The 26,460-nt window shown below is 47.3% G+C and overlaps 1 protein-coding gene and 1 non-coding gene across 7 annotated transcripts in view; one reads left to right on the top strand and one right to left on the bottom strand.

Annotated features, from left to right (window-relative positions):
• The window catches only part of REPS2 (RALBP1 associated Eps domain containing 2), a 1,031,179-nt gene that overhangs the window by 977,837 nt on the left and 26,882 nt on the right, over nucleotides 1–26,460 (bottom strand). The gene's annotated exons all lie outside the window — the stretch shown is intronic.
• LOC147697191 (U6 spliceosomal RNA) lies at nucleotides 20,232–20,338 on the top strand. The gene has a single exon (XR_015299502.1). It is a non-coding gene; the product is annotated as a U6 spliceosomal RNA (small nuclear RNA).

Raw genomic sequence — 26,460 nt, 5'->3', positions numbered from 1 at the left:
AAACTTACCTATAGGCTGCCCAAACTTGTCTATGCATGTCACTACATAAACAAGACCTACAACCACTCCCTTTTACTAGACACATGGATCGGGCTCCAATTTTTCTGCAGTGTACAATACATTTATTAAGATGAAGCGCTTGGGTATGTGCAGAAATTGGCATCCCACAATGCCAAGGTGGTGGAGTGACCTGGTCTCAAGCCAGAGGCAGCTCCAATGCAAGCATTTTCAAAGCTCTGGCAAATGATGCTTTGTAGTTTAGGTACTCCTTTTGATCCAACAACAAGGCAAAGACTGGGTCATTTGTTGCAATACAGTATTGTCTTGTGGTCAATTGTGGTGGTGTCACAGGGCAGCTGCCGATGTTGACTTTAATGTAGAACTGGCCCTAAACTGAACTTTTCAAGCAACTTCAATTGAGCTCCATGTAGATCGGGGGTTACAAATGAAGAATATCGAACAGAAGCCTCACCTTTTTGTGACTGAACTACATTTCCCTTTCATGAGTGTGAAGAAGACCATTGGAAATCGAAGGATGGCCCTAATGGTAAGAGATGGAAGGCTGAGTTCTTGAAATGGGCAAGCAGTGAGAGTGCACTTAGGTTTCAGCAAGCGCAACAGGTAAATAATGACAAGGCACTGGAGGCAGCAAACGCATGGGAATCATTGGTACAATCGTTATCGGATCGCCGGGCAGAGGAAGAGTAGGCGAAGGGATCTGGGTCCCGTGGGGTCCTCTTGCAGTAACGGGTACATTCAGGAATGCTTTTAGTAGTAGCTTACCCACGGTAGGAGACGGAAAAGGATACTCACAGTAACACACACCGGCGGGGAGGGAGGGGGAGGGGGAATAGTGGGGGTTGGGGGTAGTTTAATGTGTAATTTAGGATTCGCTATTTGAGACCTATTATATGACTGTATATCAATCATTAATGCACTATATTATTGCATTAATATACCACTGGATGGCTCCTATGGGCTAAGGTGGGGGGAGAATACTGAGATGTTTGATTTATGATGATGGTGAAGGGTTATGAATACTGTGAGAAGCACATATGAAACCAATAAACTATGTTTTCAAAAATGAGTGTGAAGAAGACCTAATAGCCATGTAGGGACTGTACGACCACATGCTCCTCGGAGGATCTCCGCCTTGGTCGAGGGGCTTGCAGTCTCAGTGACCTGGAGAGCCATGCTGGCAGGAGCTTAGCCTTCTGGCAGGGTTGCCCTAGTGGGGAGGTCACAAGGTACAGAGCAGACAAAGTGCAATCCACTGGTCCTCCAGGTTGGGTGCAAGCCTAACAACTGTGACTGATAATAAGCTTTTGTTGCGGAAACAGCAGCAAGAACCACTAAATCTTCTGGGCACACGGGACTTTTAGAGTCTCTGTATGAGACATGCATGATTGACATGATTGACAGCAGTCAAAGCAGCAAGGAAACTACTGACCGGATGACTGAAGTTATGAGTGCAAACTGCAAAACCAGAATCAGATTCTGGAACATATGGACAACAACGCGCAGCACTTCACAAATCTCCTAAATTTAATAAACAGGATCTTTAATTTAGATAGTCAAGTATTTTTATTCACCATGTTTCATTTCAAAGTGTATGTTGTACTGATGGTTTTTGGGCTTTTTAAATTTTCCTGCAACTGAACCACTGTTCACCTTTATGCACTTTTAAATCTGGCATGGTCAGGCTATCCCTGTGAATTACAACTTGCTGCAAATTTTCAACAAAAACAGCTTTAGCTGAAATACTCATTCAAAGATTTCATAGGAACACGGTCGATCTTCACAGAGATTCTCACCAAAATATGACATCACTATTATTAAAACCTTCAAAGAAACACAATAATCATTTTCTTTTTTATTTAGGCCATAAAAAAACACATACGCAAGTATTAAAAATCAATATATAATTTACCAAGCTTTCAATTGAATTAGTAATGGCAAACTGTCAGTTTAAGTCTTCTATATTGTTTTGCAGCACCTGATGTTATGAAAAGTTTATTTAAGGGTGAGCTCATTTCAGAATGACAGTGGCATGCCTCTTCCTACAGGAAATCAAACATCCTTCTGCTTTGTAATCTGGCAAGGTTCCGAGCGCGGATAAAATACTGCGCTACTGTGGTTAAACAGATGGTACTTGTCACAACAGTGACTTGTACTAGACCAGATCTGCAAAGAATTGTTTTGGCATCAGACACACATTTACCAAGGGGCCTAGACATTTCATGATTTTGCTGCAATAGAATGTTCCACTGAAATAAACACCAGGATGGGTCATTCCTTACATAATCAGCTCCTTTCCTCGAAACATACTTGCAACGAAAAAAGGAAAACGGCTACAAAAATGTGCACGAAGAACATAAGTAGTCGTAAAAAAGAATGAATACTATCTCGACGTTGACTGGAACTGTTTTGGAAAATGCACTGGACCAGTCTACTCAGATTAGAAAACTTCGACACAGGTAATAGAAATAAAACAGTATCAGCAGATGCCGCACACAGTTTCTGTTCGTTATTCCCTTTGAGGCTGGGATTGGCCCATATGAATAGATTTATGTTTACAGTTTCAAGATACCAGCACTTAAGTCAGTTTGTGATTGCAACTGTTTTGAAATAGTATTATTTGCATGCAACTCATGCTTTGTGGTGTGTGTATATATACGTGTATATATATATGTATATATATATTATACACACACACATACTTCTTGTTTTACATGATTTATGCAGCATTCTATGCCTTAAAGGGTATTATTTTGACTTACACTGGGTTCTCCCTTGTGTCTGGACAAAGCAAAACCTCTCTAAAGAGCAATAATTGCAGCAAAACACCTGTCAGGGGTTGCCTTTATTCATTCCAGGTTGGCTTGGATGGTATTTTACAAATCCAAAGCTGTAATACAGTGCCGGTAGTGGTAAAAGGCTTTTGTCATTTTACAGCTCATCATGGATGGCACTCTGCTAATCCTAAGCTTAAAACTGTCATAAAAAAGCGGACATTTGAGGTGAGCAAATTCAGAGTGTCGTTGGTGTTGTAGGGTGCACTATAGAGGAGCTGCTCTCCACCGAAACCTGGGAACTAACCAGAGTGCTCTGCTTATGTTTTTGCACAATATATGCAATATATATATATATATATATATATATATATATATATATATATATATATATATATATATATATATATATATATATATATGAAATCCAACTCCTTCACACGAAAATATATAGTACCCTTTCAGGAATAGAGTGTGTGTACACAGTCCGCATTGACTGCCCCTGCTTAGTGAATTCACCGCGTGCTGTCTCTGGTTGTAGCGGTACGAGGGATCAGGAACAGGCAGCCGTGGACATTCTCAGGGTATGGATGCGCGCCTACCACCACCTTCCTGCATCCAGCACAAGCCTGCCGCTCATCTTACTCCCCCACGCCACCCACCCGGATTGACCGCCACAGTGCATTCTGGACTTTGTGGTTCAACATTTTTTCACGAACTGCTGAGGGTGAGCCGACTGCTTTAAGGGGGAGGGGACTCATATGCTGGAAGATATTTTAAACAGGAAGATGATGATAGTGGGAGGACATGCCACAGTGATTGGGCGCTGAGGAAGGCCATTTGAGCCGAAATGCATTCGCCGCCACTGCTTACCTGTGAATTAAAGCGAGCTGTTTGCCCTGCAATCCCTCTGGCCTCTGAGTTCTTCCTTGTGGGGTGCTTCTTCGTCATATATTCAGCGCCTGCCTGACGACGCAGTACAGTTGGCCCCGCTACACCCAAGTGTCCTTCAGCAAAGTTTGGCAACATGCTGCTTGCAGTATTTCATTCATCGAGGGATCGATAGCTGTTGAGACTGCCAGAACACACGCGGTATCATTGGGGAGACTTTGGTATTTTACCGATGTGGGAGCACAGTCCGCATTGACTGCCCCTGCTTAGTGAATTCACTGCGTGCTGTCTCTGGTTGTAGCGGTACGAGGGACCAGGAACAGGCAGCCGTGGACATTCTCAGGGTATGGATGCGCGCCTACCACCACCTTCCTGCATCCAGCACAAGCCTGCCGCTCATCTTACTCCCCCACGCCACCCACCCGGATTGACCGCCACAGTGCATTCTGGACTTTGTGGTTCAACATTTGTTCACGAACTGCTGAGGGTGAGCCGACTGCTTTAAGGGGGAGGGGACTCATATGCTGGAAGATATTTTAAACAGGAAGATGATGATAGTGGGAGGACATGCCACAGTGATTGGGCGCTGAGGAAGGCCATTTGAGCCGAAATGCATTCGCCGCCACTGCTTACCTGTGAATTAAAGCGAGCTGTTTGCCCTGCAATCCCTCTGGCCTCTGAGTTCTTCCTTGTGGGGTGCTTCTTCGTCATATATTCTGCGCCTGCCTGACGACGCAGTACAGTTGGCCCCGCTACACCCAAGTGTCCTTCAGCAAAGTTTGGCAACATCCTGCTTGCAGTATTTCATTCATCGAGGGATCGATAGCTGTTGAGACTGCCAGAACACACGCGGTATCATTGGGGAGACTTTGGTATTTTACCGATGTGGGAACACAGTCCGCATTGACTGCCCCTGCTTAGTGAATTCACCGCGTGCTGTCTCTGGTTGTACGGTACGAGGGACCAGGAACAGGCAGCCGTGGACGTTCTCAGGGTATGGATGCGGGCCTACCACCACCTTCCTGCATCCAGCACAAGCCTGCCGCTCATCTTACTCCCCCACGCCACCCACCCGGATTGACCGCCACAGTGCATTCTGGACTTTGTGGTTCAACATTTTTTCATGAACTGCTGAGGGTGAGCCGACTGCTTTAAGGGGGAGGGGACTCATATGCTGGAAGATATTTTAAACAGGAAGATGATGACAGTGGGAGGACATGCCACAGTGATTGGGCGCTGAGGAAGGCCATTCGAGCCGAAATGCATTCGCCGCCACTGCTTACCTGTGAATTAAAGCGAGCTGTTTGCCCTGCAATCCCTCTGGCCTCTGAGTTCTTCCTTGTGGGGTGCTTCTTCGTCATATATTCTGCGCCTGCCTGACGACGCAGTACAGTTGGCCCGCTACACCCAAGTGTCCTTCAGCAAAGTTTGGCAACATGCTGCTTGCAGTATTTCATTCATCGAGGGATCGATAGCTGTTGAGACTGCCAGAACACACGCGGTATCATTGGGGAGACTTTGGTATTTTACCGATGTGGGAACACAGTCCGCATTGACTGCACCTGCTTAGTGAATTCACGTCGTGCTGTCTCTGGTTGTAGCGGTACGAGGGACCAGGAACAGGCAGCCGTGGACATTCTCAGGGTATGGATGCGCGCCTACCACCACCTTCCTGCATCCAGCACAAGCCTGCCGCTCATCTTACTCCCCCACGCCACCCACCCGGATTGACCGCCACAGTGCATTCTGGACTTTGTGGTTCAACATTTTTTCACGAACTGCTGAGGGTGAGCCGACTGATTTAAGGGGGAGGGGACTCATATGCTGGAAAATATTTTAAACAGGAAGATGATGATAGTGGGAGGACATGCCACAGTGATTGGGCGCTGAGGAAGGCCATTCGAGCCGAAATGCATTCGCCGCCACTGCTTACATGTGAATTAAAGCGAGCTGTTTGCCCTGCAATCCCTCTGGCCTCTGAGTTCTTCCTTGTGGGGTGCTTCTTCGTCATATATATATATATATATTACGCTCAAACTTTTCTTGTCTTTTCAGAAAAGGCACAGCACTCAAGGAGGATTGTTGAAACCACAAAAAGGTTTATTCAGGGAAACTGCACAGACGCGTTTCGGCGTGCTGCCTTCGTCAGTGTGTCAATTGCTCCAAACAGTCAGCATGTTAATAAAGTTTGACTTAATCCCGGACACAAACATAGGACTAACCCCTCAAACAACATCATGAGCGCCATATTGGAATGTGTTTCCAAAGCCATATTGCATTTATAAAAGACTCACTAAGTCCACTGATGGACTACATGTTCATGGTTGGAGGGTATATTCATTGCATATGTCTAAAAATATCGACAGAGAATAAAGCCGTGGATCGGCTAATGTCCTATGTGAGGATGGTCCCATCATGATTATAATACAGTTAAAACATACCGAGAAAGATACACTAGTTCATTTAAATTCAACATATAAACTGATCATATTGCAAGGGCAGTTGCAAAATACATTTATGATACATGTAATAAATTGGTTCAATCCGTAAATACAATTTACTCATTTTGAAGATTTCATTCATGAGATCCAATTCGGATAACAGTAACCACATGGCTTATGTGATGTTTTCGCCAGCCTAGTAACAACTAAATAAGTAAATAGGTGCAAATCAGACCAAAGAAAAGACCAAAAAACCCCAAAAAACACACACAAAAACGAGAAATTGTCTGTATATGTAAATGTATATAAAAACACATCATTCCATATATTATTATTGTTCTCAGGCGAAGCTATGAGATTCATTAGTTCCAGGGTTAGCAGATTGATAATAGGTCATCACTATATGTTTGGGTGGTCCCTTCAGAAATGGTGTATAAAAGTGAGAAATGTAACATCACTTTCCTAAATGAAACGCCATCTCTTCTCCACTATTGAGCCCTCTGGGATGTTTAGTGGAGAGATCTAGGATATACCTCGACTCCAGCCTGCGGAGTCTTCTCAGGCGATCACCTCCACTGGCATTAGGTGGGACGACGTCCAAACCAAAAAATTGAAGTTTGTCTCGATCCCTACCGTGTGCTTCGGCAAAGTGCCGGGCCACCGGGTAGGCAGGATCCGCCTTTTCGATTGCCCGCAAATGCTCTAGTATCCTCAATTTCAGTTCCTTGATTGTACTGCCGATGTAGCGAAGGCCCCAAGGGCAGAGCAAACAATATACTGCAAATTGAGAACTGCAGGTTATGAACTTTTTGATGGCCATTGTTCTCACTGTATCTGGTATTGTGTAGGACAGGACTCTTTTGCTGCCGGCACAGGCCTTACAGCGCCCACAGGGAAAGAACCCTTTCATCTCTTTAAGAGTCTTCGCTTTGGGTATGGGTTTATCTAAGTGACTGGTGACTAGCATGTCTCCTATAGACCTCGCTTTACTGAATGTCAACAGAGTATATGCCGGTAGATCTTCCTTCAGTACACTATCTGTTTGCAAGATATGCCAGTTCTTTTTTAGCATAGCTCTGAGATCGTTAGCACCTGATGAGTAGGGAGTGATCAATCTAAATTTCCCCTTATAGTTGGTAGCTGCATTCTTCTCACGACCACCTCCTTGGGTTTTGGCGGTGAGTAGAGTCCCCCTCAGAATCTTTCTTACCTTCCTCAGTGTGTTTTGTAACAGTTCCTCACCATAGCCCCTAATTGCAAAGCGCGCTAAGCATTCCGAGGCAGCCGTCTCGAAATCTGAGTCCCTCAAGCAATTCCTTCGGAGCCTCAAGAGTTCCCCGTAAGGAATGCTCCTCACAAGTTGGGGAGGGTGGCTGCTGCTGGCAAAGAGTGTTGAATTGCCAGCAGTCTCCTTTCTATAGAGTGCAGTGTGAAGATGGTCTCCTTCGGCAAACACCCTCAGGTCCAAGTATTCCGCTGCCACCGGACTAATTGAACCTGAGAAATGCAGGTTAAGGTCCTTGTTGTTAAGTAACCTGATGTATTCCTCTGCTGTGTTTGTCCCACCGTGCCAGACGATAAATAAATCGTCAATGTAACGGTGCCAACACACTGTCTCCCCCTGTCTTGTCCAACCACACAGCTCCTGGGCACCTGCTCCTCCCACCAGCCCACGAACAAGTTTGCGTAACTGGGAGCAAAGCAGGTGCCCATCGCCGTACCGGACCTTTGTATATACAGCTGGTCTTCAAATAAGAAAGTGTTGTGGGTTAGACAAAATTCAGCGAATTCAAGAATCATTTCATTGTGCTTAGCAAATCTCATCTGGCGCTGGTCTAAGAAATATCGGACTGCTTCCAGGCCGTGTCTATGCTCTATACAAGTGTACAGGCTGGTGATATCCAGCACCATCAGCTGATATTGTGGATTCCATGTTAGGTCTTGAATCTTGATCAGGAAATCCTTAGTGTCCTGGATATATGAATCCAGCTTCACCACCAAGGGGAACAATATATTGTCCACAAAACGGGACATATTCTCTATTATACTGCCGATGGACGAGATGATGGGGCGGCCTGTCCATATTTTTGTGTAACTTGGGGAGGTGGTAGAAGGTGGGGATCATGGGATAGTTGTTCCGCAAAAAGAGATGTTCATCTTTGCCCAGCATCTGAAGGTTGTACCACTTCTGGATAAGTATCTCATACTCCGTTATGCTCTGTTGGTACAGTGCAGTGGTACACTTTGCATAAAACTTCTCATCTGAAAGTTGCCTCAGTGCTTCTCCTACATATTGGTCCCTGCTCATAAGGACCACGTTCCCCCCTTTGTCCGAGGGTTTAACCACGATAGTTTTATCGCTCATCAGGTTTTTTTAATGCCATTCGTTGTTGGTTAGTGAAGTTATTCATTTCGGCTCGATGGTCCGCTTTTCTATATTGCATGAGGTCATTTTTCATGGCCTCCGTAAACACATCCACAGCTTCCCATGGCGATTGCGGCACGAAAACGGAGGTAGGTTTAAACATACTTTCCTCCCTTTCCTGCTCTACCCCTTGTAGTTCTGCTCGCTGAGCGGTATTCAATTGACAGGTGTCAGAATCCTGTTCCATCCGTAAGTCCTCAAGGTTCTCGATTGCAGGTAAGTCTCTACTACTAAGGGCATCTGTTGCCGTCATCCTCGCCCCCTTTGTAGTGCGATCTTTCATGTGAGGGCGTAATTTGAAATACTTGTGGAGTTTAAGCTTTCTGGTAAAGCGGAACAAGTCTATCCGTGTTTACGTGTATTCTAGGTCGTTGGTGGGCAGAATGTCAAGCCCAGGCTGAGTACTTCAGTTTCTATATCAGTTAATTTTTTCTCGGTCAAATTCACAACCGTTAGGTTGACCGAGTCTCCAGAGCCGTCGTGCCCGCTTGTTATTGCTTTTTGTTCATGCTGCGATTGGTCCAACGGGAGGATCTTACACTTCCTCTGCCTCCTCTGCCCGCCGCCTGACCTCCTCGTCCTCCTGAACCCCCGGCTGCTACTGCGTCCGGTGGTTTGTTCTTCCCATCGCGCAACCAGGATTTCTTGATGATTTTGAACTCCTCTTGAAAGGGGGCTCTTTTGGGTCTGGCACCTTGGGTGGCATGGGGGATATTTTACTTCCCAGAACCACCCGGTCCTTGTTGTTCGTCGCTGGACTCCTTTTCGGTCACATCGGACTACGAGATGGCGGCTTCTGTTTCTGTGATTGCACTGGCACCAGTACCAGCGCCGGCACCCCTCTGGAGGGCCTTCCGGGGAGCATCTAATTTTTTTTGCGTATGTTAATACACGGCCCGTAAGATAGTCATTGGCATCTCGCACATATTTCTCCTGCTTGCGGAGTCGTATTTTCTGCTCATACTTAATGAGCCGAGCTTTCATTTGGTCTTTCAATTGAGATATCAGCGCTATTTGTCCCGGGTCCGTCTCCTTCTCGAACTCCTCATCCATCAATCTAATCTCGGCCAACGCCTTTTCTCTGTCGCTCCAGGCGTACTTGACCAAGATCTTGAGGGTACCTTCACAGTAAGAAGCTGTGTGTTCGAACCAGTCCGTTAACAGTTGAGGGTTCGGGTGTTCGTAGGAAGGCACTGTGTGGACCCTTAAGCCTCTGGGCACCCTCTGTTCCTCCACATAGTTAGTCAAGCTAGTGGCCTCCCACCATTTTCGCACTTCACGCTCGTGAAGTCTTTCCAACTTCGTAATGGCTTCCTTTAGTTTGTTATTCTGTGGCTCTATATATATAATTTTTTTTTCACTGAAAAAAAAGAGACGTTACAGGGATGTTATAGTTAGGATATTGTTTTTAAAAAACCTAATAAATTCACTTAAAAATCCAAAAGTAATAGGGACGTTATAGTTAGACTCAGATTTTACACACACTAAACCATAGGAATTTAGAAGTTACAGTTACCTACGCTAAATATAACTTACGCTCCAGCAGCATACTGCTTATGGCCTCACATATTCATCACTCATGACATCCTCAGTGACATCACTGATCACATCTCAAATGAGATCACTCATGACATCAACCAGTGAGTTTGTTTTGTAAAAGTTTGTTCAATTTAAAGATTTAAACTAAGTTACTGCATACGTTAAATTAGTATACTTTCTGTGCTACTAATCAGTAATACTTTTTGTAATATATGTTATCTAAGTGGCTGTGTGACTGTCTGTATCAGTGTGTGAGGGGCTGCATGGATCTGCTAGTGGGTGTGTGAGTGGCTGTATAGGTTTCTCAGTGGATGTGTGGGCGGTGGGTTGGTTGGATGGCCTGCGGACAACCCCCCCCCCCGCATCCAACCCCGTGCCACGCATGGTCTTTTACTGTGCTCAGCAGGGGGTCAGCCTCAGGTTTATTGCCTGCAGCCAGGCTCTGTGGCCAGCCCCCCGCATGCAGGCAATCTGGGAGTGGGACACAAAGCCCCCCTCCCGGCCCAATTATGTCCCCAGGGATCCATCCCCCAGGATCTATCCATATAGTAAACGGGGAGGGGTGCACACAACCCCCTCCTCAGGTTGATTTTGGATCCCAGGAACCCATCCCCTGGAGCCCTGGGCTCCAGGAGATAGGAGGGGGACACACAGTCTCCTTCCCCAGGCCGATTTCGGCCCTGGGGATCCCTCCCTGGGGCACTATCGACTTGGGGACCTCATCTTCCAGGGCCTCTCCAAATAAAAATGGAGGGAAGAGGGGGCCACGTAGAACCTCTTAATAGGCCAATTTTGGTCTTTGTGACCCCATCTCTGGGGTCACGGTCAATTACTGAAAAGGGAGGGGGCCGTGGAGCCACCCCCCTTGGGAACCACTCAGCCAATAGTGGGTGCCCTGTCCCCACCCAGGGCACCCAGTATCTGGTTGTTGGGGGCCCAAGGGGAAGCCTGAATGTCACTGCAGCCCCAGCCTGCTCCCTGCCTCCAGCTGGAGCCAGCATTGCTCCCGCATGCAGGGAGCAGCAAAAGATGCTGCTCCCTGCTTGCAAGAGCAATTTTTTTCATCTATTTCCCTACCTGCTTCATAGGGAGCAGGGAAACAGATGAAAAGTCAGCTCCCAATGGGCTGGGGCATTTTTAATGCTCTCGTACACTGGGAAAGGCCTTACTGTTTGCTCTTGCTTGGTGGGACGTTTAAAGTTGCTCCCGCCAAACGAGAGCAAACACGATATGTCCTGAGGATGGGCACTATGGGACATAGCAGGAGCCCGACCCTGGGGGATGGGGTCCCCGTAGCCAATAATGGCTCCGGGAGGGGGACCGTGTAGACCCCATTCCTTTGCATTGCAAGGTCAGGCCCCAGGGTTGGGGTCCCCGGAACATATCGTGGGCTGGGGAGTAAGGGCTGCACAGCCCCCCGTTCTTTTAATGCCCGGGCCCCGGGAGATGGAATCCCTGGGGCCAAAATCACCCACGGAGGAGTGTTTACAAACTTGCTGCAGCCAGATTCACCACAGGCTTTTGTCAGATAGAAGTCTGCTCATTGCCAGACAGGAGATTGCTCCATGGAGTTACAGGTTGCAATGATCTAATTTTACTGTGCAGCCTGACTACCATCAGATTACTCAATGTCTTGGCAAAAACAAACCGCATTAAAATAACTTAAGTAGTTTGTTTTAACATCAGTTTTCATTAAGATGCTTTACCACTGTACAGGATAAAGTCAATTCCCCCAATTATTGTGCCATGTCTTTGGTTAAAGTCTTCTTCCATATACATTTTCTTTCAACCGTATAAGTTGTTCACCACTCTATGTTTATGTAGGTTTTAGGCCGTTCGCCTAATTCTAAGTCAATAATAATTAATACAGTACTTTTAATGTTGCAATAAAAAATGTTGTAACATTGCAAACATAGTTTACTTAACAGCCCAAAGGGAAAACTGCCAGAATGTGGTGAAATGCCAGCTGGTTCTCACTACAGTGTGTTTGAAGGCTTGTTAAAGACTTTCTGGCCTGGACAGATACCACATTGGGGCATTCTGTTTCCATTTGCTGTAATAGTGTTGTCTCCTGTACTAGGTATCAGTGATTAGTGTTGGAGCTATGGTCCTCCTGCAAGAAGGACCTCATGAAGCCATGTTTCTCAAGGACAGATCCTCATATGGACTTTCTTGATATGTTAAAGTACAGTCATATGTGGGAGGCATGTACTCACCTCCAAAAAAGTAGGAATTTCCTCTCACTCTCCCTATGTAGTAACCTCAAATGGTTTTATAAAATCTCAGTACTCTTTTAAGTTACAGTGCTCTCTGAAGGCACATCGATCTTCTTATGTACATCCCAGTTTTTGCTTTTTGCCTTGCAGGCTTCGTTGGAATATGAAAACAAATCACTACTAGGGAGTGTTGATTTATCCAAGATCCCAACATTTCCATGTGAGGGTTGTAGGAGGGCAAACTGGGAGGACAGAAGACTCTATAAACAGACCATGCAGCGGAAGTACATTTAAAATGATCAGCGGCTTTGTGACAATTGTATGTTTGTGTGCAAATGCCGGGGGGGGGGGGGGTCTCGTTTTCCTATTTTTTAATCTGTAATATAAATTTCAATATTATTTATTATAATATTTCACTAGTATTGCATATGATTTTGCTATAATTGTGTGTGCACAGTAATAATAATAATAATAAACGATGCTTCTTTGCTGCTGATGTGATTATACTAAGTATTGTAGAAACATCCTATGTGATTTGCTTGATTTCAAGAAAGGAGGCTAGCATAATGCTTCCAACTTTTTAATGCCACTCTGGCACCAGCTCCATTTTATAGAGCAAAGATCATCCCTGGAAAGAGAATTTAAAACATAGACTTTGCGCCATCTTAGTTTTGTCATTGCTGCTTCTCAGAGAGCAAAGTATTTGTATTTTTGTTTTCTTTTGTTTTTAAAGGTAGTGATACACATGAGTTGTAAGTATATGTTTAAAGAATGATTCCTGGTAAGAGTGTGTACAAATTGAAAAATAAGTGTTACTATTAGTGTATAAAACATGATACAAGACTTGAGGATTTAGCCAGTGTGGGCAAGCACAAAATGGTGCATTTCTAGTTTGTGTTTCAATCCAAAATGAGATCATATAGAAACACCAGTCTTTCCCTTTAGTATTTGTTCAATATTTCATAAAACATTATTTTGTCATTATCGTTATAAGAAATTGACAAAACGTGTTACGCAATTTCATCGCTTCTTCAGGGCTTGTGTGTAGGTTGAAGATTTCGCTTTAGTGACTTTTCTTCACTCGTGGTAAGAAATTACATAACATCCGTGGTAAGTTGTATCTCCAATGAGAAAATCAAGTTGTGGTTCTCTCATAAGTCAGTGGATGACTTTTGCAGATCTGTTTCACAACGAACTGTTAGATCGTTGTCAGGAGGATAACTGCTGTGCCAACGGTTTGCTTCAGTGCCTTGTTTCAGAGTTGTTAAGCAAGGGTCTGACATCACATGCAGTCTCTGGCACAAATTAAGAAACAACTACAACCATTCATGGTGTGCATACATGGTTAGCTGCAATACAAGCCACTGCTGGCCCATTAGATATAATATGATGGAAAGCATGGCAGAACACAGACTTCATAGGAAAAAGATTTGGGGTGGTGGGCGGAGCCAGTTGGGAGCAGCGCGGAGGGAAAAAGAAAAAAGAAATGTACACTTACATTTCACCACACCGGGCCCGATCATCTGCTCCTGCGCCGTACTGCTCCTCTGCTCCTTGCACCCCAATCCCAGGAGCACAGGCTCCCTGACTCACCCCGCAATCCTAGTGCTGCTCTCATGCTATTACTCCCAGCATGAGAGAATTGCTGGGATTGGGTGGAGCGGGAACGGACAGTTTTATGCTCCAGCAGGGACTGGGAGCCTGTGCTCCTGAGCACTGCTGAGATCTCCAATGTACAGTCTGGAGATATCAAAGTGTGCATGTCGGTTTGGCCGGCCAAACCAACATGCACACTTCAGTGCCAACCGCTTATCCTCCCCCTGCTGTGTGATGATGCAACACCGCCCGCCTCGCCATACACTCCGCGCCTGGAAGTGAAACATAAAAGGAAAATAAAATAGCTGTATTATCATTTTATTTTTATTTTGGCTGCTGCCTTTCAGCAGTGGGGCGACGCTCCTCCGTCATAGTTGAGGAGCCATCCCTGGGCAGAGCTTGCTGCAGACCATGATGGCTACCTCCTTGCAGGTCTCCAGTGCAGTTCTCGCGTCTGGGCCATGAGCAGCAACTGGAAACACCTAAGGTCCCATCAGAAGACGGAGATGGGTGGCTGAAGCAGAGGGGAGCCCGGCCAAGCAGGGCATTGTGCTCCGACTATGCTGACAAGCCTGCCCAAGTCCGAGGATCCGGCCTTCCCCTCTCTTCCAAGTGTCACCCTGCTAAAATGAGGGCGGTGATGTATGGTAGTGTGAGACTCTTTACTCAACCAGAAGCAGCCAGAAAGGTTCCTAGAGTCCAGCAGGGGGAAAAGAGAGCCCAACAGGCAAAAAGCTATTACCTTAACACACTACTGGGACATCTCTTCTTCCAATCCTCAGTCCAGTACTGAAGACTTAGGATGTGTGACTTCAGCTTCCTGTACAGCTGAGGGCAGTCCTGGGACCCCATTTCCTAAAACATGTCATGTTAAGGATTGTTACTTATGTGACTTCCTGTCACATCGCAGAGTTAATCCTGCTAAAGCTCTGCAAAGATGGGGTGGACTTGACAGATTGAGGTTAAAGGTGTAACCCAAGTAATAATGGTGGATGCATACTGCTTTGGTTTGTTCTTTATGTATGCTTACAGTGTAAATGGAATCCATATGGTGTTAACCGTTGTGTTTCCTAATACATTGATTTAAAAAAAGTTCGGGATGGAAAGGATTCCATCTTCAGTTAATCATTTTTTAAAGGATCGCAATAAATTATTTTTTAGCTTTGTTAAGCTCAGTTTCTCTAAAAACGCTAGATCTTCAACCACGTACATTGATTAGTAGACCGAGGCATTTGCCGATGCAACACAATATCATTTTCACATTTGAGAGCTGAATGAGTAGAAGGCGTGCTGAGCACTAATTAAAATAAGTCATAGTGCGTGAAAAAAGTACATAAGTGAAAATACGGCAAAACTGAAAGAAAAAAAATCTGCATGTCCTCAGTGAATGAGTCCAACATTACTCTCCTCAGAATCAGAGGAAGTCCTCAAGATCCAAGACTGAAATTTGTCTTATTTCCAAAACTTGGATTAAACAATATTTTGGCAAATGCGGCAGGAAGTTGACGATTAAGGGTCACAGTGACCGCACAAACATAAGTCTCCAATTGAATCCCATCTTTGGATCAATGCACCATTATCAGAGGTCAATTTCTCCTCTTCCTTGTGGATATGCGCACAGCTGTGGTGCAATCAGGCTCGGCTTGGCCAAAACCTTTGTGAGTGTTTTAAGCAGGGCAGCTGCAGCTGCTTAAACATGGCCCTTCCTCACACACTCAAAGGTTGCCAGTGCTGTGCTTTACTGTGCTCTGGAAGCCTACATCGAGGCCGCGAGGTGTGGGCTGTGGTCAGCGCTGCGGATCCATCTGATAGCATGAAATGTGTTAAGTGGTTAAGTAGCACCATGCATATGTGCACCTGCTACCTCCCCTCAGTGGTTGTTACAGCATCTCCTCACACGCCTCAGTGTCTTTAACAAAAACTGCATCCTCAGAAATAAGAACTCTCTCATGACTCAGCTGGCTACTTATGCACTCCAAAGGCTTTTTCTAGTGGTCTCTCCAAGCCCTACGCTAATGCACTGCAGTCCCCACGGCTAGGGCTGCCAGCAGTTGGTTCAGCAGTAGAAGTGCTAGGGGGTAATTTGTTAGCATGCCTCTCTTGCACTCTTGTAGAGCTTGGGGCTGCTAATCCTTCACGTCCGGTCACCCTCCCTGGATAGGACTTTTTTAAATACAAAAAACATAGGCATGGTGCTCTGTAGTCTTGGCGCATACTCACAGCAGTATAACATTGGCTGTTTTTTGCAAGACTATGTTGCAGGCCTAGCCTGTGCTACCAATCTGTGTGAATGTGGGCCGAGCCTAGTGGTTAATGTGAAATTGCAGAAAAAAGTAAAACAACTATCTGCACGCGAGCTGGCCACAATGGGAGCACCTGTAAGACCCCACCCATCCTGCTCAGAACAGGGTAGTCACCAGGGAGCTGCAATAGATCTGAGAGTGAACAGAGAAAACAGGCAACTAATGTATTTGTGGGTGGCGGTCTGCAGCTGGGTGACTTTGGGATGGGTGGGAGGAAGAGAGGGTTGGAACACTACTGCATCCACGCTTGGCGCTGGCGTTACGTTGGCCAGTCCTGGCATATTGTATGAATCGCTAATATAATGAGGTCCATCTCTATCACAGGGAACATGAAGATAATTCTTAGCATATTATAGACCACCTCAGATAATGCCTCTCATTGCATTATTATAATACTTCTTGGCATACCATGGGCAGCCATGACACAATGGAGTCCACTCTGAACTAATAGTGGCCCTCACTTTATGGTGGTCATTTGTAACATATGGCATTCATACATTAGAATGGTGTTGCTAACCCGTCATAATGGAGGTGGAAATCCTTGGCATGTGATTGTTTTAAACGGCCTTGTAAGGAACAATCTGGTCATCTATATAAGTAGAATATGTGACTTTTGATTAATGTGACATTTCTTAGATGTGTATTTATTAAAAAAGCAATACTAACAATATGGTAAAAAAAAAGTATTCATCAAGAACATTAAATTCTTTCGTTTAGGGAAATACGAGTTTATTCAAAATGAAATGCTTATATTTCCGGAAATTGGCAAGTTGATGGTGGATAAAATTAGTGCATTCTCAACCTATATGTATCAATGTGTGAGACTACTAAAGCTTGAAACTAGTTTTAAAGCATTGGAGTGATGTTTTGAACAGTGACATTATAGAGGATGAAAAGAACATGGGATGAGAGATATATAAGGAACGGGGCTGGCCATGTGGTGGGTGAAGGTCGGGTCACTTCTGCCCAAAGCGTGGGTGGAAGGGCTGAGAGCTTTCATTTAGCTCTGACAATGTTTGTTTTCTTTTTACAGCCACAGTAAATGAAAATCACTGCTTAGTAACTCAAATGAATTAACTTACATTTAAAACCTGCGTGACGGCCAAACATTGTATTGTTGTAAATGGTTGGTGATTGGTCATAAACATTTTACATGTTTCGAAACACTTATTTGTTCTTCCCATTACTGGAAATTATGGTGTACAGCATGGCCATCATTTACTATGCTTTAAAAGTATATTATTTAAAAAGTGTTGTAAAAAATACTACATTTTTCCCCTTTTTTTCCAAAAATGTTCGGGGGCTCTGGGAACCCAACAAACCCCTCTTTTAGTTGGATTTTTGCACTCTGCTCGCCATTAAATGAAGCATGGAGGTTGATACGATTAAAAAGTTGCCAGGGATGCTTTTGGTTCCCAATCTGGTCCTGATGTAGTGAAGTGGGCATCACAATGAGGATTACCAAACATCGGTTTCAGTGGTACAAGGCTACCAGGGATCCCTGAAATCATTACGTTAACACCAGGAAAACATAAGGCAGGAAATTCTAACATCTAGCACACATGTTAGACGTCTACAATTTCAGACTCAAGCTGTCCAGATCTTTCAGAGTCATTTGAGATCTCCTAGCCACTGTAAACAAGCACAGGCAAAGCAAATAGGGTTACCATTGGTTTTAAGTGATGCTGTGCAGCATGGTTAAGGACAGTCGCGTCTCCTCGAGGGACTGCTGCGGGCAGTGGGGCAGGGGCAGGGGCAGGGTGGGAGGTAGTAAACTCCGGCATACGGCGAACCGAGTTAAGTACATACATAAACGAATTACTTTGCACGCGCTGCACCGCCGATTGGGTTGCAGCGCGTGCGATGTAATTCATTTTATTTATTTATTTATGTACTTAACTCGGTTTGGCTGTATGCCGGAGTTTACTATCCCCCACCCTGCCCCTGTACCGCCCCGCAGCACTCCCTCGAGGAGGCGTGACTGGTTAAGGAGGAAACTAAAAAGAGAGCCATGACGCAGCCACTCCTACTGTACATTCTGCAGGTGTGCGCACCACACATGTGCATGCCTCCAAAATGACACGGGTCCTTTTTTTAAAAAGTTGTACAAAAGCGTTATTTTTTTCAAAGGCTAGTGGAGAGAAGCAACACAGAAGACGTTGAGGAGAAGCAATATGGAGGGTGTGGGGGCACCACTGAGGGTGCAGGTGGGATAAAGCAACACTGAGTACAAAACATGAGCAAGACAGAGAGAATTGTGGATCAGGAAGGAGAAAAGCACAGAGGTGAAACAGAGCAATGTAGAACTAGGTGGAAGCACACCAGTGAGAAGGCAACGCAGGGAGAGAAGCAGATGAGGCTGGCGGAGGTGTAATGGTGAAGGAGGAGGTGGGGAGAAACACACGGGTGAGAGACAGCAAACCAGTGAAGGGGGAAAAGAAGTTCCCCAGAAGAGATAGCTGGAAAACACATGCACTCTCCTGAGTGCTTACCAAAAAAAACAAGTAGTGACTGAGAAGTAAGCAGTGGGCGGACACTATTAAAAAGGGCATGCTCCACAAAAAGAATAAACAAGAAGATGAAGGAAAGCCCACACAAACTAAAACAAAAGGCAAGAAAATGAGTGACAAAGTCAAGAAATGGTAAGCAATGTGGGGCCCTTATCTCACGGTTACTAACAATAGGTCTTTTCGCAAACAAACAGCATGTGCTGTCTGGTAGGCAAGACCTAAAATAACCATGCCCAAAGAAGGCCCCCTAATTAAAGCAGAGAAGACGGAAAAGGGACTTAAGAGAAGCACAAAGTCAATGTGGCGAATCTAAGGCAAATGAATATGCAGAGAATAGGGATACTAAAGACTACTATTACCTCCTCGTTAGTCTTCCTCGCCCCCTGAGTTACATAGTGAGCTTTAGCTCCACAACAGAACCCTCCAAAGCAAAAAAAAAACACCTCCCACCCCCTCCCAACATGGCCGACCAGTCCCACCTGACCTCTATAAGAGGCGGGCCGGCCCAACCAATCAGCCTGTTTTTTTTGTTCTGCACGATTCTCTCCAGAGCACTGTTCAGGTAAGATGGGCCGGCGTGAGCTGGCCCTGGGGTTTTAGGTTGTGGACCTGCTCTAGCGGTCTCTGGTGCCTTTTGCCTAAAAATTCCCCCCCCCTCTTCCTTCCCCCGGTCCTGTGGGGCCGGTTAGGTGCTGCTGTAGCGTGCCATGGGTCTACAGGGGGGGGGGGGTGGGGGGGGCGGCCGGGAGGGTGGTGTTGTTGTACATGCCTATGTCTCCCCCGGTCGTTACTGTTGGGCCCTAGCCTTTCTGTGGGCGTTTTTGGGTTCTGCGCTTTCTCCTGTGTGTTAGTGCATGCTGACTAAGGGGCTATAGCTCAAAGGTTGCAATCCCGATGGCTCCCCGGTTTGGGAGAAGTGTGGCCCAATGGTTAGAGCAGCAGACCCTGATGCAGAGGTCTAGCCCGGGACCAGGGTTCGATTCCCCGCCTCGGCAGGTCTTGGGCTCAAAATCCCACGGAACTGATAATAACGGGGCCCGCCGCCCCGGGTACCCTCTCCTATGGCGAGCTGACGGTTCGAGCCTCCTGGCCGATCCCGGATCCTCCCTTACCATGGTTGGATCCCCCGCTCTCGGCATCGGTGTTGTGCCGGCTCTTGTCGGCTGGCCTGCCTCCTTCGGCAGGCCCGGTTCTTGTGCGGATGCTCGGGGTTGTGGCTTGCTACGGGGTTCCCGCAGGTCTTCCACGTGCTCTGCCTGTGCCCGGCGCTGGGCGCCCTTCTCGCGTTGGCGCGGTCGGCTTGGTGCTGTCCCCGCCTCCGTGGTCCCCTTGCGGGTCTTGGTTTTCCGGTCTGAGGGGTGTTCCTGGAACGTGGCCACTTCTTTCCTGTGGGACCGGTGGGCGGCCTTGCGGGCCTTCCACGGTCCGGTGGTCGACGGCCTGGTTTCCTTGGTGGCTCGCTTGGCTCCGATGTTATTTATCCTTCGCCCACGGGCGCTCTGCCGATCTCTCCCTTGGGTGCTCGCTTCGGCTGCACCTATACTAATATTGGAACGTTACTGAGGAGATTTGCAGGGCCCCTGCGCGGAGGTGACTCGCAAATTCGTGAGGCGTTCCACAGGTGTTTTCTCTTTCGTTCTACGAGCTCTTCGGGGTCCGCCCTTTCGGGCCCCGGCCCTCGGTGGCTTTGCGGTTCCTCGCCTTTCAGGGGGTTTCCCTGGTGGCGATGGTGTCTGCTGGGCGGATGGGCGTGCGGGGGTCGTTCCTCCGCTCCCCGCCCTTCTTGCGGGTTTTGCCGGACGGGGGTGTTCCTCCGGCAAGTCCCCCGTGTCCTTCCCGGGGTCCCTTCCCTGGGGCCTCGGACTCAGGTGGTATCTATACCGCTTTTCCCGGCCAACGTGGTTCCTCCCTTATCCGGGCTGGTTGTTCGGCGTGCTGTTTTGGCTTCTCTTAGCCGCACGTTTTTCCTTTCCCGGGGGGATGACCTGTGTTATGCCTTTTGGGCCCGGTTCGTTCGGGCCGCTAGCCCTCGTTCCTCCTTGGTTCGCGGGCTTACACAGGCGGGCATCCTTCCCTACGCTTCGCTGGGTTCGGTGGATCCGGCGGGGGCCCAGGGTCGGTCCGCAAGCTGTTCCCTGGGCCCCCTTAGTGGGTGTCTCCTCTGTGGAGTTTTATCTGGCTTGGGCGTGGTCGTCCCCCGCCTGGTACGTGGGTCTCTAGCAGTCCCGGGGGGACTTCGCTGGGGCCATTCTGAGTGCTGGAGCTGCGACTCCTGGTTGACCTTCTTTTCCTGGAGGTCTTGATTTCAGGTTTCTTGTGATCCCTGTTCTCTTTTCAGTTGTTATACTTCAACCTTGGGTTGGTTTCTCTGCATCACCGTGTGGTGTTGTTGTTATGGTGGTCAATGAAGCCTTGTTGGCTTGGGTATTTGCTCACTATGTAACTCAGGGGGCGAGGAAGACTAACGAGGAGGTAATGCCCCGGTTACTTACCGGTAATCTTCATTACTCCGAGTATAGTCTTCCTCGCCACATGAGTTCCCTCCCCCCCTCCCTGTCTGGCTATCGGCTTCATTGTTTGCTTGGTAGATCAGGCTGATTGGTTGGGCCGGCCCGCCTCTTATAGAGGTCAGGTGGGACTGGTCGGCCATGTTGGGAGGGGGTGGGAGGTGGTTTCTTTTTGCTTTGGAGGGTTCTGTTGTGGAGCTAAAGCTCACTATGTAACTCATGTGGCGAGGAAGACTATACTCGGAGTAATGAAGATTACCGGTAAGTGACCGGGGCATTCACAAGTCACAGAATCCCTCATAAGGCCACTGTGAAAAAATTAGAGACCCCCTTTCAGAAAAATCTAATTCAAGTCTATAATTCAAATGAACATATATTAAATATGGAAAATATTATCAGACACAAAATTTGAACGAGGAAAAGGGGAAGAAGCCATGAATTAATCAGGGCAGTTTCAATATCGTCCAGCATCTGAGGATTGATTAGCCTTTTCGGATTCATCTTTTGGAAGCAAATAACCAGCGAGTAGGTCACAGAACATCTACTTGGTTAACAAGCATTGGAAATGCAATAGGTCTCGCACCATTAGAGTTAGTGCTTTTAGAATTGTTTATGGGTTTTTTTTGTAAATGTTTAGCATTTTTGTTTCCTGTAGCCAATGCTAAAGTATTACAAATAAAAAAAGCCATAAACATTTCTAAAAGCTCTAACTGAAATGGTCTGAGAACTATTGCACTGTGTGAGGGTGAGGGTGAGTGTGGGTGAGGGTGAGAGTGAGGGTGAGGGGGTGAGGGTGAGTGAGGGTGAGTGAGGGTGAGTGAGGGTGAGTGAGGGTGAGTGAGGGTGAGTGAGGGTGAGGGGTTGAGGGTGAGGGGTTGAGGGTGAGGGGTTGAGGGTGAGGGGTTGAGGGTGAGGTGTTGAGGGTGAGGTGTTGAGGGTGAGTGAGGGTGAGTGAGGGTGAGGGTGGGTGAGGGTGAGTGAGGTGTTGAGGGTGAGTGAGGGTGAGGGTGAGTGAGGGTGAGGGTGAGTGAGGGTGAGGGGTTTTGGGTGAGTGAGGATGAGGGGGAGTAGTTGAGGCTGAGTGAGGGTGAGTGAGAGTGAGGGTGAGTGAGGGGTTGAGGGTGAGGGGTTGAGGGTGAGTGAGTGAGGGTGAGGGGTTGAGGGAGGGTGAGGGGTTGAGGGTGAGGGGTTGAGGGTGAGTGAGGATGAGTGAGAGTGAGGGTGAGTGAGGGTGAGTGAGGGGTTGAGGGTGAGGGGTTGAGGGTGAGTGAGGGTTTGAGGGTGAGGGGTTGAGGGTGAGTGAGGGTGAGGGGTTGAGGGGGAGGGGTCGAGGGGGAGGGGTCGAGGGTGAGTGAGGGGGAGTGGGTGAGGGGTTGAGGGTGAGTGAGTGTGAGGGGTTGAGGGTGGGTGAGTGAGGGTGAGGGTTTGAGGGTGTGTGAGTGAGGGTGAGGGGTTGAGGGTGAGGGGTTGAGGGTGAGTGAGGTTGAGGGTGGTTGAGTGAGGATGAGTGAGAGTGAGGATGAGTGAGAGTGAGGGTGAGTGAGGGGTTGAGGGTGAGGGGTTGAGGGTGAGTGAGGGTGAGTGAGGGTGAGGGGTTGAGGGTGAGTGAGGATGAGTGAGGGTGAGTGAGGGGTTGAGGGTGAGGGGTTGAGGGTGAGGGGTTGAGGGTGAGTGAGGGTGAGTGAGGGTGAGGGTTTGAGGGTGAGGGGTTGAGGGTGGGTGAGTGAGGGTGAGGGTTTGAGGGTGAGGGGTTGAGGGTGAGTGAGTGAGGGTGAGGGGTTGAGGGTGAGGGGTTGAGGGTGAGTGAGGTTGAGGGTGGTTGAGTGAGGATGAGTGAGAGTTAGGGTGAGTGAGGGGTTGAGGGTGAGGGGTTGAGGGTGAGTGAGTGAGGGTGAGGGGTTGAGGGTGAGTGAGGGTGAGTGAGGGTGAGTGAGGGTGAGGGGTTGAGGGTGAGTGAGGATGAGTGAGAGTGAGGGTGAGTGAGGGGTTGAGGGTGAGGGGGTGAGGGGTTGAGGGTGAGTGAGGGTGAGGGTGAGTGAGGGTGAGGGTGAGTGAGGGTGAGGGGTTGAGGGGGTTGAGGGTGAGTGAGGGTGAGTGAGGGTGAGTGAGGGTGAGGGGTTGAGGGTGAGTGAGGATGAGTGAGAGTGAGGGTGAGTGAGGGGTTGAGGGTGAGTGAGGGGTTGAGGGTGAGTGAGGGGTTGAGGGTGAGTGATGGTCAGGGTGAGTGAGGGTGAGGGGTTGAGGGTGAGTGAGGGTGAGGGGTTGAGGGTGAGTGAGGGTGAGTGAGGGTGAGTGAGGGTGAGTGAGGGTGAGTGAGGGTGAGTTTGAGGGGTTGAGGGTGAGTGAGGGTGAGGGGTTGAGGGTGAGTGAGGGTGAGGGGTTGAGGGTGAGGGGTTGAGGGTGGGTGAGGGGTTGAGGGTGAGTGAGGGTGAGGGGTTGAGGGTGAGTGAGGGTGAGGGGTTGAGGGGGAGGGGTTGAGGGTGAGTGAGGGTGAGGGGTTGAGGGTGAGTGAGGGTGAGGGGTGAGTGAGGGTGAGTGGGTTTCTGAGCTGCAAGACGTACCATCAAGCTCAGAAGTAAGACCTTACAGAAAAAAAGGTTTTCCCTGCCAAATTGCAAACACATGATCGGCCATGCTACAGTATAAAACTGCACTAAATACTTTTAAATATACACATGATTAAACAAAGGTGTGTCCAAAAACATCCTTCAATCACAAACGAGGTAATGGATATAAAGATGTACCTATATTTTATGCTAGAGGGGCGTGATATTTCAAACACCCTCTGAAGTCATAAAAGTTTCAAAGAAATTTGAAAAACATGGAATCCAAATTCAGATTGTTCCTCACGTAGAGAACACAAGGTTGAAATTTCACTTGCGAAATATATAGGACGTGAGCGAGCTGATAATATCTGACAATATAATTTCTCAACCTCTGTAAACAACAGTATACAGGTAGATCTAGAATGAGGCAGCAGAGAGGCCCGCGGCAAGGATGATTAATTATACACTCATGCTCAGCCGTTCCCTTGGTATCCGGTTTTCTGCTTACAGTAGATAACACAGGTGTCATTTCCATGAAATGTTCTCTTATTTACTTCAAGCACAAGAATAAAAAAAAAATCACAACGCGCCTCAAATGAGGCGTCACAGATATGCACACATTAAACAGGTTTGCATCATTCAAAAATCGAACTCTTGCATACAACCCTCTTCAAACCCTAGGGTGGTGAACGAGATCCCCTGCTAACCTAAACCAGTCAGAAATCTGGCTGCTTTTATTTTTGGAAAAATGCTCATTCACTAAAGTGCGAAGAAGGCAGTGGGAAGGGGAAAAGCATCATGGCGGTCGCAGGCTGTAAACATGGGCACGGTGGACACAAAACATTCCAGAGCCTGGCGGGCGCACTCGCTTTTGTAAAATGCTTACCGGATTAGGAGAAAGTTTGGGATAAGCGCTGTTGAGGAGGGGCATACCCAATTGCAGTTCACCCACCAAAAGGTGTTTAACTTCAGGCGAGTTCTTCTGAATTGGGTGGAGATGTTATTCCAAATTGTTGAATATAGGGAACACGTCAGAACGTGGCAAGATATTTCTGAATCTGCCTGTAGTGGAAGTTCTTTTTCCTCCAAGTCCCAGTCCATGGTGGAATGTGGTTTAAGAACACTGTGCACCTTAGGATCCGACTGGGTACTTAGGCAATCTGCTAAGATAGATGGTGCCCCCACTATGTTTAGAATCTTCTCATTCTCCCTCCATGGATAAAAAAGATTTTTTTCAGTGAAGATTCCGAAATCAGAACCCCCTCTCGGTCTATCAGAAGTGGGTGCTCCAATGTTACTTTCACAGCCGCTAGGAGTCGATAGAGCCGTTTGCTCTAAAGGGGACCAGGAATGTTTCTAATCAATCTAGGAGAGTAAGAAAACAGAATGACCTATCAAATGGTGACAAGCCAGAGAGTTCCGACAGATCAATACAAGCATATAAAGAAAAACTTGGACTGGGTAGAGCACACACACCATTTGGCACCAACCCAACTTCAGAGAAAGGCAACAATGTCACCGGGTGAAAAAAATAGCGAAAGAGAAAGCAGGGTAACTTGACCCAGGAGGGGGGGAGGAGGGAGGAGAAATGCGTCTCGGCCGGAGCAGGGGGCGGAGCAGGGAGAGCGGGCTTTGAAATGTACTTCACACGGCCGGCCGGTCGTGAAACTGAAAGCATGGCCGGCCGGCCGTGAAAGCCTTTGATGCCGCAGGGGGTGGAGCGGCACCAGCTGGGAGAGTAGGCAAGGCAGGCGGCTGGGGGCATGTGCACGCGCTTTTAAGCTCAATGCGCATGCGCATTGAGCTTAAATTTCTCGTGCACTGCAAGGAATCGCCACGATTCCTTGCAAGTTGGATAAAGAGTGGATAAACCACCATAGTCTCGCTTGCTCGATGCGCATGCGCATCGACAGGCGAGACCTAAAAAGAAAAATAATGCACAGCTGGAAATGTTTGTACTGATAGTAAGAGAACTCGGTAAAACTGAGGATGATCTCAGAATGAGAGGGGAAGCCAAAATAAAACTAACCCTATCTGGGAATAGAGAAAGCTGAAATAAGTATTAATATGCCACAAAGGAGACAGGGGAGTCTGCGCCATTAATCAAAAGAAGGCGGTGGAAATCTGAGAGATGATCAAGGCACGTAACTAGTACAGATTTACAAGAACAATGAATGTTGCAAGTAGGAATCTCTTGACAGGAACGAAAGAAAATACTATTATTTACACAATTAAGGGCATTTTCTGTAGCCATAAAAAAACATACACTGACAGTAGTAGAAAACAAATTGGTCTAGAGACTTACAGCCTCATTTCGAGTTATAGAGGAACATTGGGTACAACGCCACACAAGGGATGTATCATGACTACACGCTTCCAATTAAGCCGGCATGATTTTGCACTCATTTGGGAGTTTTCCAAAAGGCTAGACAAATAACTTGTGGTTATGATCTTTGCCCGTGGTACTAACCCATGGTATTCTCCTTTGTCTACTGTTTTGATGTCACAATTTCCTTCGGGTACAACACGGTGCAAGCAAAAAACCCATATCTGAGCCCAATGTGTGTAGAACCCATGATATGAAATGGACGATAGTGAACACGAACCCATTAGGAACCTAGGAACTATGTTTGAAGAGTTAGTCAAAGTAAAACCAAGCATGCTCAACAGTGGTAGGCAATTTGAACGCAACAG

Source organism: Lissotriton vulgaris, chromosome 8 (assembly GCF_964263255.1).
Source record: "Lissotriton vulgaris chromosome 8, aLisVul1.2, whole genome shotgun sequence".
NCBI classification, from domain to species: Eukaryota; Metazoa; Chordata; class Amphibia; order Caudata; family Salamandridae; genus Lissotriton; species Lissotriton vulgaris.
The sequence above is the reverse complement of the archived record's forward strand: the minus strand, read 5'-3'. Positions and strand labels throughout refer to the sequence as shown.